Below are 15,485 nucleotides of genomic sequence, written 5' to 3' on the forward strand. Positions count from 1 at the left end.
CCTGAAAGCACACCAGCCCTCGCGTAAGGTAAGTAAGGGCAGTAAAACGCTGTCAGAATTTCAAAGGACCTTGTATCAAAAGGGACTGGAGGGAGCGAACCGCTGCAGCTGCCACCTATAATTTGAACGCCGCATTCCGATCACCTGCTTTTGTTGCGCGTTTAACCTTTCCAGCCTTGGCCCCCTAAACACCGGACTTCCCCTTTCGGCGCAATTACCGCTAATCCCATCCAGCCCTTGCACAAACCCTGCCCCTAATCCCCCTCGCAGCCGCTCCCCGCTGCCGCAACACCGGCTCAGCATTTACACTCCCTGCTCGCACCTCGCCTGCCGCTCCTCCGCGGTGGGGACACCGCCGCCTCCCCCTCCCCAGCCCGCCGCCTTTCCTCCCTCCGCTGCAGCCGGGGACCCTTCCCGGGGAGGCCGGGCCGGCGGGAGCCCCGCCCGCGCCGCCGGGGGAGCAGCAGCGTGCGGCGGTGCCCGCTCCGCAGCGCGGGGGGAGCCGCCGCCGGCGCCGCGGCGGAGGTAAGCGGCAGCGGTAGCCGCCGGCGGGTCCTTCTTGCCGGGGCTCAGCCGGCGGGGTGGGTGCACCGGGGTTGGGTTCGGCACCGCAAGCCCCTGGAGTAAGGGGTGGGGGGGGATGGGGGCTCCGCTTCCCGAGATGGGTTTGCTTGTCGGTTTTCTTCGTATTATTTTATGAAATATGCTCGGAAGTGGGAGTTGGCTGGTGGTTTTGCGCTGATAGTTGAAAAAGCGTTGCCTTGTAACTGCCCTCCTGTATCTTAGTGGGCTCGGTTATGTGTGAATAAGCAGTTTCAGGGGTAGGCACGTAGTGAAAATCGCATATGGGTTATTTCCACTCTTTTTGAATGGGTGGGAGCTGCGAGGGAAGGTGACATTAGTATCTATCATCGCATGAAAAGCATCGTTGCCTTGTAGAAGGCAGGGTTATTTTTTTTTCAAGCTGGGACTACAAGGTGCTCGTCGTGACCAGTGAGTGTATTTTTGCAGAGATACATATTGGCAATATACAGCCGAAGGCACAGGACTGCTCCATATCGCAATGAAGTGGAAGTCTGTGGCTTGCATATTGTATTTAAAGTAGAAGACTGCACGAAAGACGATATCCTTTTTTTAAACAGGTCTTGAAGCATAGCCAACTGAAAAAGCCTGTTGTAGTACTGTGATAGGCAATACCTTTTATCTAGGCAGTTTACAAGAGAGAGCCTTCGTATGTTTCTCTCAAATAGTAGGAGGGGCCAGATGACTGTTTCGGTAAAATATTTTAAAGCATAGATTGAATAGATGGGTTGTAACAGATAAACCAGCTATGGATGAGTAATTAAGGATTGAACTGAGTTCTACAGGAAAAATTGTGTAGGAAACTGAACTATGCTATGAATAAATGGCTGTGCTAGTGCAGCAGAACTACAAAATATATACTCTAACAGAGAAAATCCACCTCAACTGCAGAAAGCAGTCAGGCTTTCAATGTCTATGGAGGGAGTCCTTTATATGGAGAGGCTTCTGTGGAAAAAAGAAACTAATTAAAGCAAGTAGGATCAGTCTCTCTTTATCCTATTGACAATTTAATGTTTAAAAATGACCCTTTGACTGCCTTAGGAGGTAAATCGGCAATGGGAGTGTGTGTCTGATGAACGAGGTTGTCATTTTACAGCTGTTCAGGTTTTTTGGGGGGTAGGGGGGTGCAAAACAGTAGATTAAGGAATGCAATTCAAAAGCAAATTTTAAAAAAGCTACAAATTTCTCCTAATGCTTTGCAGCAGTACCTCTGAAAAGCAGATGCAACTGTTCAAATCTATATTAAGTTCTGACTTTTACATTTGCAGAATGATTTATTTTTTTTTAACCAGATAAATTGCGGGAATAGATAACAGTATAGTAACAGTGACACTACCTGTATCTGAAAATATTGTAGTGACTTTTTCTTAAAAACTATATTAATTAGACCAAAATCTACACATGCAAGCAACTGGGTATTGCTTACTATGCTGTTGTCCCAGAGTGACCTATTCTCCTCCAGTTTATGTAGCAGACATACTGTAGGTCCTAATCATAAAGTAGTCTTGGATGCAGAGGCAGTGAAATTATTATGGTGAATTTCCTACCAGCTGTTCTGATCATGGTGGACCATGCTAATCAACTGTACGAACACCACCTATTCCTTCAAAAAATACTTGTTATTTCTGAGCATTTGAAAACTGCAGAAAAACCTTTAATCCTATTAGGACTGATGGAATTTACTCTACCCTTGTAAACTGGTGTTCTCTAGATTAATGCCAGATATGGAATACTTTGAACTTTAGTCTTTACGCTGGAGAGATTAAAGAAAGAGGGAATGCAATTACAAGTGTTAGAATGGTAGAGACGCAATTATGCGATTGTATACAGGATCTGCAGTTACAATAGCATAATGCAGAATAAAATAAAACTCGAGCTTATTATTGACAAAGCCTTTTATTTCTAATAATAAAACTGATGTGCCAATGTAATGCTAAAATAGCTGCAATAGTGTGCATACATTAAAGACATTTTATGTATTGACACTGACTACCTTAAAAAGTTTTAAAACACTGGGCAATCTTTCCTCTCCTGGCAACAGGAGGCAATATTCCTAAGTGCTTGTGCTGTAGTGTCTGCTCTGGTGCTACTTTCCCTTGGAGGTCTTGCCAGGGCTGAGTTTTGCCTCAACAGATAAGCTGAATCAGCACAGATTGCATTTCTTCACAGCCTGCAGCTGCCCATAGCAAGAGTTTAGCTAAGCCAAATCCCTTGGTGGGCATGCAACAGACCTCAGCTGCATCCACAACACCCAATCAACTCGTGCTCCAGTCTAGCTCATTGCAGGTAAACAAATTCTTCTCTGAGGATTATAACTAGACCAGAGGTTTTGGCTGTGTTGTAAATTGGATTAATCAATTTCTAGGTAAATAGAGGCAATTAATGTATGTATAAATTCTAGTGTATTACTTGCAAAGGATTTATTCTGGTCAGAGTTAATGGATCTGTGTAAAAACTCACTGAATTGTTTCATGACATTCTTGTTTGTGGACTATATAAACTAGTATGACTGGCTGTATTTACTAACCAACTAAATGAATAAATAACCAAAAAATTTATGAGTAGAAACTAAGTTTTTGCATCCAAAACTCAGCTGTGTGGTGGAGTGCAACTAAAGAGAATGTGGTGTCTGTTACAGATCTGCTTTGAGTGATAGGGTGCGAAAGCATGGCCAGCAGGTCAGGGGAGCTGATTCTGCCCCTCTGCTCTGGAGAGGGGCAGAATGAGACCCCACCTGGAGTACTGCATCCAGCTCTGGAGTCCTCAGCACAAGAAGAACGTGCATCTGTTGGAGTGAGTCCAGCGGAGGGCCACAAAGATGATCAGAGTGCTGGAGCACCTCTCCTATGAGGGAGGACAGTCTGAGAGAGCTGGGGTTCAGACTGGGGAAGAGAAGGCTCTTGGGAGACCTTTTAGTGGCCTTCTAGTACATAAATGGATCTACAAGAAAGCTGGAGAGGGACCTTTTATCAGAGTATAGTGATAGGATGAGGAGTAATGGCTTCAAACTGGAAGAGGGGAGATTTAGATTAGATATCAGGAAGAAATTTTTCCACTATGAGGGCGGTGAGGCACTGGAACAGGTTGCCCAGAGAATTTGTCAATGCCCCATCCCTGGCAGTGTTCAAGGCCAGGCTGGATGGGGCTTTGAGCAACCTGGTCTAGTGAGAGGTGTCCCTGTCCATGGCAGGGGGTTGGAACTGGATGATCTTTAAGGTCCCTTCCAACCTAAACCATTCCATAATTTTATGACTCTGATATTGAAGATGGTTACCTTAAAATCAGTAGACATTGAAGTGAACTGTCTTGTCATTCCCTGAATTAGTCCAAGGAAACCATTAGTCAACAGAGTCACTGTGGGGTAACTGCAAATAACTTGGCTGAAGGCACATGCTGGCTACAGTAAATATACAAAATAGGAAAAATTAAAATTGCTGCTAAGGTTCTAACTTAATATCCACAAAAAGAAAGCTTCATAGTTGATTCTCTTGTCTGACTGAAGACTGAATTTTTCTTCAAAAGAAATAGGAGTGAAGTCAGATTGTAATTTTAAACCTACTTTGTAGCCTGTTGTAAGTAAAGCTTTTCAAAATTAAGTTTGAGGTACTAGAACTCAGAATGTTGAGGTTAGAAGTGTTACCTGTAGATCATTAATGATAGGAATATGTTAACTGTTGCAATTGGGAGTGATGGGTGTGGGAAAGAATGACCCATCTCTTGCTCCTGGCTGACTGAGGAACTGGATTATGCAGAACACTTAGCCAGCTCTTTGGGTAAGAACATGATGTGTCTCTGCTTGATACAGGGTAGTCCTTGTCACTGATGGCAGTATATGTAATCCATAGTTAAAGCACTCAGCGTAACCTTCGATTTGCTGATAGCATTCCCTGAAAGAAGTGTATGGGCTGCCGCACTTACCTGTTTTCCTTTGCAAAGCTCTCTTGAGCACTGGGTAAGGGTTCAACTTGTTCCTTGTTATGGGGATGAATTCTCTGTGCTCTCGCATCATTCCTTCTTCATCAGAAAGCAGGTTTTATCCAGTGTGCTGTGACGCTGAGGAAAAGATTTGCGAACTAAAATTGCTTTGGCAGTCTCCATTTGGGAGCATGATATAAAGGGCAAGACATAAATGTAATGCCGCAAGTGGGCGATGCATTGAATGCTGGAAGCAGAACTACTGATCTCACTGCAAGCAGCACTGACCACTAGAACTTTTTCTTCTAAGAAAAGCACAAGAGTTCTTGTATGATTCTTAAAGTAAGGAGCATCTCTTAACATCTAGTTTAACTTTCAAAGTCATTGTTTCATCAGTCCATAAAGTGTGGAAACCTCAAATGACATACTTGTTCCACTGTTCAAGATCAGGTTTTCAACTTAGCCATGTCAGTAACATACTTGTTTAAATAAATTAGGGGACAGGGCTCTGTTTACAGGCTTGCAGAATGGCTGAGGTTGCAGGGACATCTGGAGGTTGTCTGGTCAAAGCATCTAGAGCAGGCTGCAGGGGGTTGTGTCCAGCTGGGTTTTGAGTATTTTCAGTCTCTGGGCATGGAGACTCCACAGCCTCGCTGTGTTGCACCACCCTCACAGTGAGAGTTTCTTATGTTTAAATGGAATTGCTTGTATTTCAGTTTGTGTGTGTTTCCTCTTGTCCTTTCACTGGGCACCCCTAAGAAGATTCTGGCTCCACCTTCTTTACTTTCCCTTCTTTGTCACAAGAGCGTGCTTCTGGCTTATGGTTGACTTGTCCACCATGGCTCCCAGGTCTTTCTCTGCAAAGCTGTTTTCCCAGCCAGTTGGCCTCCAACCTGTAGTGATACAAAAGGGAAGACTAGAAAAGAAGTGAGAAAGGAGAGAAAATGACAAAGAGAAAGGGGTAGGAGAAGGGGTTGGAGGGTGTGAGTGTGCAGAGGAATGCGGGCAGCTGGAACTGGTACGCTGGTTGCAGCAGGCTGATTTATCTCTGCCTCATCATAACGCTACTGGGGGAAGACCACAGTCTTGAATATAAGTCCACAAGTGCTCCTACGCTTGGTAATTTAAGCAGGATTTAATGCATCTTGCAACTATGAACAATGACATTAGTATTAATCAAAAAGGATCAAAATGTGAGTTTTGTTCTGAGGTTGGTATATACGCTTCCAGGGCAGCCAGGGCAGTTTTCCTTTCCAACGGTCTTTGCAATAATATAGTTCTGGCAGTTTTGGTATGATTTAATAAAAAGTTTGGCTGGGCAGCTCAGGCTGCTTTACTAAACTCTGTCTGTTAAGGCAGACTTTTCCAGGAAGGGCCTGGAAAAGTAAATCACCACAATGCCTTAAAGGAGCAAATGTAGTTTTATAACAAGACGCTAGTACAATGTATTCATTGTGGAAGATATGGGGGAATTGGTGGGGAAAGAAGCTTTCTGTGGTCACTTAAAGGATCACTAGCATTCAGATTGTAATCTAGGGGTAGTCCTCTAGAATAGATGATGCAGGACTACATTTAGGAGTCCTTTATGATGGTCCTAAAATGAAGGTTGCACAGTAAGATTGGTTTGCTACCCGGTCACTGTCCATGTCTCAGTGAATTGCCTCTTTGGGCCACCATCCAAAGGACAGCAGTCACTCACCTCTCTCTGGACCCTGCTTCCTTCAGGTCTCCTGGGTGCTACAGGGACAAGGAGATTGATCACCTTCTCACTGAGGTGTTCGTTCATGTAATGCCAAGGAGACTTGGCGGCTGCCTGTCCTGAACTACAGGCTCTGGTCTATACAACAGGTGTGAGATGGCAGGAGAGCTTAATGTTTTAATGCCAGATTTACTTATTTGAAGATATTTGGCATTATGTTGGATCTTGATTTAGAAGAGTGATACTTAAATTGCAACACGAGCTTGATTTAATTATTGTAATATACAGTGGGATGACAGTGCAGACTGATTCCCTGTGGCAGTCTCTACATGCTCCACCATCACAGAGAGGGAGGTTTTGTCCTAATTAGAGAGGTCCCAAACCATGGATCAAATAAAAACATAGCCTGGAACTGTTCAGATAGCCTGTATAATGGGGCGTTCTTAGTATTTTTTTCCTAGCAGTTTGCATTCTGCTGCTTAATTTGTAAGAGTGAATGTTGTATTTTTTTCCATGTTAAGTCATGGCTCTCATTTTAGCCACTACTTCTGAAGGACAAATCTTGTACTTTGCTGAAATCAAGTCCTGAAAGTTGTCAGAGGGAAGAGGAGAGCCTACATAAGGCTGGGAGTTATCTGGAGATTGAGAGTCAAGGACTCCAGGGTGATTGTGCATGACCTTTTGGATCTGAGATCTGTCTGCATCAAGGAGGAGGCACAGCTTGCTTGAAACATCCCCCAGGATTAAGCCACTTTCTAGTTCCATCAGGAGTTTCAGGTTTAAATGGCAATTAAATCAGATGTACCTTGTGCCATCAGTGTGTGACAAGCCAGCTCTGCCATGCAGGGACAGGGTGGACCTTCTGTGCCACCCTTCGTGGTGGGAAGTAGCCAGGATATAAGGCTACAAGTGGTTAATACAATTTAAAATGTCATCGCTGGTGATTTTTAGGCATTCTGACTGAAGTGAGTTAATTTTCAATTTTCTATGGTAAAAAAAAAAGAAGAGCGAGCAGCCTAAATAAGATGTGTATACTACAAACCATATCAACACAAAGCTATATGAACCTTTGAAATACTTATAAACAGTTTCTGTAGAGAACAGGGTCAACTTTTAAGCAGCAGCATCCAAAATGCGGAGAGGTGTTGTGCATCCCATTTTCTGTGCCATGGTGCTGGAGCCAGGGGTGTCTGGTGAAATCTCGTAATAAAACAATCAAATACTTTGAGAAGTTGAACACACCTCAACAAAGCAGATCTGAACTAATGTAGAATGCCTGTTTGCCAGTAAACTGTTTGAACTTTCATGAAACTAAAATATGTTTTTGTAAAATCCACCATGAAAATGTTCTGCTTGTGGATCCTGTGTATAGGGGATCAAGATATTAGGGGTGGGGTATCTGTCAGGTACACAGGTAATGCTCTACGTGCCATCTAGCCTGCAATGGTGAGTCAAGCATGTGTTAGTGACTCCCTCATAACTTTTGCCAATGGAAACTGTAGTGCCAAAGCAGAGAATATGTTGCTTGGTTTTCTGAGGTCTTTTTCCTTTGGATAACCATATTTAAATACCTGTAAAGCACTACAGCTATAGATAAATTTGAGAAATCTCACTGTGATTCCCTGACTAGTTTACCAAAAAAATCCCTCTGACTGAATTTTCCTACCATCCCACTAATTCACTCTGCTCCTGAAAAATCTTGAAGAGTGTTCAAAATCACTTCTTTAGAAGGCAGTTTTTCTTTTTTGTTATCTTAATTGCTGAACATAAATCCTGGCTACTCTGTCAACCTCCAGTTTCTCAAATTAGTAGCATACCTATTCGTGAACTCATATTTAAATGTAACTTAGTCCCTTTCCACAAGAATCAATCTTTAACAGATAAAATGACAGATCAGAGATGCAAGTTATGCTTTTTTTTTAAAGTATTTGAATTTCATAAGGTAGGAGCATGTTCTTAAATATATAAGATATAGGCGTATGGAATAAGATGTTCTGGAAATTCTGCAAAGAAATACTAGAGCGTCCTCTACTTATATTCCCAAACCCAATAACCTACAGAAATGTTGTGGTCTGTAATCCATTACACTGAAAGCTCTGGAGAGCAATAGGAGCCACATGGCACAGAGCCATATGTATTTAAATTGAATGCCTTGTAGAATGAGATGAATGAACATCTTGGAATAACACACCCACTTCTGTAAATTTACAGGTTGCACCAGCTGGCAGATTAAAAATCAGAAAATAAGAAGCTGGAAGAGTTGCTATTACCAGGAAGATCTGATCCAATGGACTGTATGGATATAGATATGTTTGAAGGCATCTGCTCTTCCCGTTACAAGGTAAGACACAAAAGCATTTTTCTGCTAGTTTATTTCTCTTCAGTGCAGCGCGGCTCTCTTTTGTGGTACTGCCCAAGGTGGCAATAGAGATGTTCTCCAAAGCTTGTTCAGTTTAGTGGCTCACTACTAATAACTGTGGCCTACAATTAATGTATAACTGGACTATGTTCAGACCTTAAAAGGCCTCAGCTTTCAAAAGTCAATGACAAATGTAGGTCCTCAGGCCTGTAAAATCCAAAGTTTTATTATGTAAAGTATCTGTTCAGATGGCTCTACAGGTTGTCTGTTTTTAGTATGTGCTCATAGAAGACCTCCCCACTCACCCAAGGCATCATTTTTATGTGCTTATTAATTGCTGTAGACTGAAGTAGACTTGAAACCTGTACTTCTCGGTGCAGGATCTTAATCAGGAGAAAATGTATCTGAACTGGATGCCAGAAAATGTCTCTAACTGGAGATGCAAGTTATGCCATTTTCTTTGGACAGTCTTAGTGTTCTTTCACTGTCAGGGTTGTTATATGGTTTGTTTATAAAAACTGCTGCATTTTTCTTTTTTTCTCTATCTCTTCCAAAAAAATTAATTATGTATTGCTCAAAGCTGAGGGTGGTGGAGAGCTTGATACATTTTCTTGGCATCTCTTGATGGATGCCTGGGTATACTGTCATTTCTGAATTCTTCCTTTACAGAGTTGTTTTCAGGGAAGGTACAAAACACAAATTTTCAAAAGCTTATTTGGAAGCAAACTAATTTTAAAGTGAAATTTCTCATTTCCGAGGTGATTTAGTTCTGCATGGCTGGGGGATGGCTATGTGGGACTTCTTCGTATTCTAACGATTCTGATCAACACAAGATGGCTACAGAGCAAATGCAAAACCACACCACCAGCTCTGTGGTACTCAGGAGCTCAAATCAGGCAGCTGTGCAGTTGCCAAAAGGGGCAGTTACAACTGTCTTAGCTGGTGTTTTCTTTAACCCAGAGAGGACTTTCAGCTGAACTCAGTGTAACACTTAATTTCTCCAGTTTCACCAGCCAGTGTTAAATGATGAGGGAACCGTCTGTGCTGGGGCAGTGCACTGCTGTTGCTTCTATTCTGTACAGAAATACTGTCCACCAGCATTATCAAATCTGCCATTTTCATAAGCACGAGATACGCTCCTCTCATTCTTCTTTTGTGGAAGAACTAAATTGAAGAGATGCTCTTCCTAAGGTGGGGAATGTAACAGACTGTGGCACTGCATCCTATAGAAACAGGAGGTGCTCCCTTGTACTGGTGAAATAACAGGAATGAAATCTGTGAAGTATTTAAAAAATGCAAAGATAAGTAATAGCAAATACAACTTACAAGGAAAAACACATTCAAGCTCTTGAGTACTTGGGACATTCCAGTAACTTTCCATAACTGTTGTTAACAGAGGAATGTACATAGACCATAAAAACCTGTAAGATCTGGTCTAGATAGCAGACACTTCTCTGAAGAGTTTGAATTCCCCTTACAGATGATTGTGTGACCCCTGGTGTCCATACACAAGTGCTCCAGTGGAATCTGTATTGCCACCAGTTATTGCCAGCTTCCACAAGCATACATGCTGGCCTGGTCTGTGCTTTTTTGTTTGAATATCTTTACGCTTGCATTTTATGAAATCCCCGGCTTTAGTGCAAATTCCTAAAATACTGGGGAGGAGGGGAATGACAGCTGCATATGTGAAATGAGAATACTATTTTGTGTTGCCACCTTGCCTGCTTTAATTCTGTCCTTCTCTGAGACGGAGCTTCCAAGTTTGTACTTCTTGGCATGGGAGTGAGCCCAGCCATGGACAGGGTCTCTGGCTGTTGCGTGGCAAGTAATCCTTCCAAATAGGATTTGCATTCCTGCAGCAGCCATTCTGGGGAAGGAGAATGAATACATGGAGGGAAATTCTGCTTACACAGACATAGCTCAAGTCCAGCCATTCAGAACATGAGTCAATGACAGACGGAGTTGCACGTAAATTGAGTTCTTTCTGAAAAGAACTGGTACTAGGGGCTAAGAAAAATGTACAGGGTCAGAGCGTCTGCAGTGTCTTAGTTAACTGGATTTATAGGCACTTATTCACAGCAAAAATGTTGTTACAGCCCCAGAGTTGCTTTGTTAGTTTTCATTTGCCAAAGGCTGTCATCCCTGCAGAGTTGTCATGTGGAAATGTGAGCTTGCAAGCCAGCTACTTCTGTGTACAGTCTCCATCTTCACGTAAAACTTCATTGATCTTTCAGTGCTGTTTACTCTCTGCTTTAAAGCACCTGAGAGAGTCTACTATAGCTACTTTTCTGTTTGGGATGATAGCCTGTGGCTGGGATAGAATAAATAGCTGTGGGTAATGTCTGGCTTTGATTTAAGCCACTCTTGCTTCCCTGAACTTTTATATTGCCATTTATTTGTGGATATTATTCTTGATAGCCTTCTAGGTGTGTTTATCCTTTTTGGAAAGAGAAATTATTGAAACATCGAAAAAAGCTTTTGTGGAGTGAAGGAACAGACTACCTTCTGGTTTATACCCAACACAGGTATTCTGATATTAACAGAAGCTATGCAGGTTTCAGTTAACTTTTTTTCAGCGATCTAAGTTTTAAATGAAAATCTTCCTGAAAAAGCACTTAAACTTCTGGAAATTCATGTATTAGAAAGTTCCAAACTGAATAAAATTTTCTGCAACTCATCAAAATATTTTGTAGCTTTTTTTTTCCTCTGCTGAACATAAAGATGTGTTTGTTCTCTGTATTGAAGCACTGATAACTTATAATTGAAACGTTTATTTTCAAACTTCAGGATAGCTGAACCAAAACAAGTTCATTTTGCTAGGAGTTTACAGTTGAGTGAAAGATTTCCTTACAGTTAAATGAAATAAATTGATTTTGGTTATGACTTAGCTCTGTCTTTCTCCTTTCTGGTGTACTGAATTTGATGTTCCTATTATTCACTTTTACTAGTAGTGCTGAGGGACCCCAGCTGCTGAGGAAGCCTCAGTTGTGCCAGGTACCGCACCAGTATAAATTGTGAATGTACCTTTCTGCAAAGAGTATAGACAGGATTGAAGAGGCAAGAAAGATTAGATGGGTACAGACCCAGGAGCACATGGGACAGTGAGACATTTTTCATCAGCATGGGAAGCAGTGGCTTCAAGAACCTGTAGGCAGCTATTTACATATGCAGCCCTATAGCTTTGAGGTGATTGTGTTTTAAGGTGGTAGAGAATCAAAGCATTTCTTCCCTGCAGGTAGGGAGGGATCTGAAGAATTGCCCGTAATGTCCACGATAGTAATCCCTCTGTGCTGTTTGATTTGAATAAGAGCAGTTTGATTTAAGTCGACTCGGAAATGGAAGCACCTTCTTGGCAGTGGAGGGAAGCCTTCCCTTCTGGAAGTGAGGGTGACATACAGCTTTCCTGTCCTGCAGTGTAATTTGTCCTGACATTTGCTGGCACAGTCAGTTCTTACTAACTGCAGTGACACTTGCCCTGTGTGACATAATTTGAAACACTTTTTCATAATACTTCCACTTGAACTGAAGGCAGGCAAGCTGTCTTTTCTAATTTCAGCCCTTTTGATCCCTTGTCCCCAACGGTAGGTTCTGCTTGCAGTGTTTCCCAGTGCTGCCTGAACTAAAAAGATGAGGTAGCAGCTAGCAATCCAGGGTTTTTTCCCCTGTCACTACTCAAGAGCATGCTAGAAGTCCTTGATCCTTCATGAGCTAAATGCTGAAGGAGTTAGCTTCAGAAGTCAGCCCTCCCAAAGCAGACATTAAGATATAGGAGTAAAACCAGAGCCAAGTAACAGTGTTTGTACTTGCCTCTATTTATTACTACTAACATTGGACACTAGTCACAGAACATTATATTTAAAACCCATCAAAAGGAAAGTAGTATGGAGCAAGATCAGAGTTTCCACAATCAAAAAGAATGCATTTTTCTAGTTTTGATGTGGGTAACCGAGTGGGAATTGTTACAACTTTGTTTTTAATTTGTTTCTGCAAGGAGAGTGTCTTTTCAGTAAACAATACCTAAAGACTTGTTGCTACTTAGTCATCTATGCAAGTAGCATGTGGGATGCTGCATTTATTTCCTGATGACTACATGAAATACACAGTTGTTTTTGTAATATTTTCAGTATGCTGATGCCATTGAATATACATAAGTCACTCCACTTGATGATCTGGTTCTGACAAGTTTGATTACTATTCCTAATAATAAGCAATAATGTGTCTTTTGGGGTGGTAGGACACTACTAGGTACAATGTGGATGGAAAAAAAAGTCTTACGGGTGCAGTCAAGTGTGGTGGGGAATTTATCAGTGAGCGGAGGAAGTTTGTCAGTATGACCTCTTGTTTGATAGCTGGTATAAAAGTAAACTGGTATACCATGTAAAATCAGACTGGGAAATCAGATATAAAGGTAAACTTGCTATGATACTAACCTAAGAGAGTCTGTAAATACTGGGGGGGGGAGGGGGGTACCTGGTTATGCAGGATGTGTAGTGCTTCCTCTGGTTTCTTGCCAAACATAGAAACAAAAGCTGGGACACTTGTGGGTGTCTACTTATTTAGCCTCAGGTGCCTCACAATCCATAACAAGTCATGGTTTTGAGGACAACCTTGTATCAGCCATGTGAGGTGGGGAAAGGCCCTTATCCCACCCTCCCATACAGATGGCCACTGAGATTAGCCCAGGATCATGCAAAGCAGAGAACTAAATTCCACATCTAAAACTGAGCACCAGACCTGGCTCTTGCACCAGCGGGTTGATCTTTCTGCAGAATGAGTAGGCCATACCACCCCTATCCTCAGTTAGACCAAGGGTCAGTCGGTTGAATTTCAGCTGTGTGTTTCTAGGTCAGATTTAAAGTCAGTAGAAAGGTCACACTTCGTTTCAACTGCTTTCAGTTCAGGAAAAGAACTGAAAATAGTAAATGGAGTACAGAAAACTAGAGAAATTCAGGAGAGAATCAGTTTTGGAATTCAGCATCTTAGAAGGGGCCAAACTTAAGTTTTAAACTCTAATCTGTCTGTAAAGGTGAGGTTGCAGCTGAGACAGCATCACCTTGTGCTAAAGAGGTCCCTCTAAAATAAAGGCCCTCATGCTGGAGACTAAGTCAGTATAGGAAACATTACAAATGTGTACAGTGTGACTTGGATATTTATTTCTGTATCTGTGCTGTTAATTACATGTTAGGTGACTAAAAGCACATTTTTAAATCTCTGTAATACAATCTTCTCTTTTTTCTGTTTTCATCTTTTTTTATTCCTCCTTACATGCGCATGGTAATTGCTTAGATTTAGTTAGATGTATACTGCATAAAAACAAGTCTTTGTAAAAGCAAATGCAAAATAAAATTCTTTTTTAAACAAGTGTCTTCTGGCATTCAGCATGCCAATAGCAGTGCTAAGGAGTCAAAGGAATGCTCATGAGCAGGAAGGCAGAAGCAGATCATGTGAAGTTTCCCAAGTGAAGGCCAGCATCCTCTTTTGCACGTAGTTGGAGTTGTTTGTAGCAGTAAAGAGCTAGCTGAGTGCCGAATCGAAGTGCTTGAAAAGCGGGGGAAGATTTTGACTTCTAAACGTTCTGTAAAAGCATGTTTTCATGCATTTCAGTGTAGGATCCAAATTTAAATTGTTGACATCTTTCTAAATGTGTATGAAAGGGCATGGGGAGATGATATATATGATAAACTATGTCAGAAGAAGGAGTGGTGATTTCTTTTGCTAGAAAGTGAGACTGAGAGAGTCTGAGAATGGTCTGACCCACAAGATCTGATTGAGGGTTTTTTTGCATGGCTTTAGCCAAATTACTAAATTGATCCACCTCAAGTCTTTCATTTGGTTAAATGGAGTAATAGCACTAGCTTTGTTTGACTTTGGGAACACAATTAAGGGAAAAAAAAATGCATGTGCAGCTTCTGAAGATTCAGATTGTTAAAGATGCAGAGTACTGTTATTATATGACTTGGTCTAGTTTGAAGTACCTAATCAGCAGGCAGCTTTGTCTAAGTATCCTGGTGAACTACCAAATAAATATTTAATATCCTAAATGCTCTGTTGTGATTGTCTTCTGGTTATATCCTAATTCTTGCTTTCTTTTATAGCTATTCAAAGGAGAGATTGTCTGGTGCTTTTTTGAAAATTATATTTTTTTTTGGTCCCAGTCCTTTTTCTGAATTCTCTGAAGAATTGTTTTTTGCTCATTTTTACTCATTTAGCTGCATCTACTCTGGCTGTCTTGGCTCAGCTTAGTCAAATTTTGGAGGTAGAGTATATTGTCTATAAACTTCAGGTGGTTCAGCTACTGTCTTCTGTGCTGAGTCTTTTCCACACCATTCTCCAGAAGAGACTTCAAAGCTAAGAATGACTTCAGAGAGTCACCTTGTACTGTTCTTCATGCTGATGTGGTCTGTTAGCTGCTCTTGTGTTAACTTATGGTAGAGGCAACTCTTCACCAAAAATGGTGCATGTAAAATCTTATTCTCAGAGCTTTTTTTTAAATTGAAGGAGGTTTTTCCTATCATAATAGTCTTATTCACTTGCAGTTTTTGCTTCCCCTTTTCAGATGGAATCTTCTTGTCCTTGAGTAGAATGTCTCTTAACATGCTGTTGTCTTAGGCATGTATCATCTACTTTATTTCCTGATTCTGCTGCACAACCTAATAGCTTCCTGAATGGAGACTGTCAGCTACCAATTGACAGGAACTACCAAAGTACTCTATTTTGGACTTTGGCAATTTAATAATACTGTATTCTTCAGTTTTCTGTTTCTCAGCAGTAGCTTACATCTTCATCTTTCAAACTCCATATGTTTGTGTCTTGCCTTAATTTTCCCCTTTTGGAGAATTTAACATCTTCCCCTTAGGCTGTTGAAATTCTTCCTTCATCTTACTGTGCGTTTCCAGGTTAATTTTAGCTGTCTGCTTATGGGTGATCAAT

General features: G+C 41.6%; 1 protein-coding gene across 2 annotated transcripts in view; it reads left to right on the forward strand.

Annotated features, from left to right (window-relative positions):
• The first annotated feature begins 262 nt into the window (after window positions 1-262).
• Window positions 263-15,485, forward strand: part of TMEM108 (transmembrane protein 108) — a 165,242-nt gene continuing 150,019 nt past the window's right edge. Inside the window, exons 1-2 of one of the 2 annotated variants that reach the window (XM_074575192.1) lie at window positions 263-525; window positions 8,408-8,537. The gene's annotated coding sequence lies outside the window, so the exon portion shown is untranslated. Of the gene's footprint in view, window positions 526-2,735; window positions 2,869-8,407; window positions 8,538-15,485 lie in introns of those variants that run through there. The other variant, XM_074575193.1, reaches the window with a different exon arrangement.

The sequence above is a fragment of the Larus michahellis genome, chromosome 2, assembly GCF_964199755.1.
Source record: "Larus michahellis chromosome 2, bLarMic1.1, whole genome shotgun sequence".
Lineage (NCBI taxonomy): Eukaryota > Metazoa > Chordata > Aves > Charadriiformes > Laridae > Larus > Larus michahellis.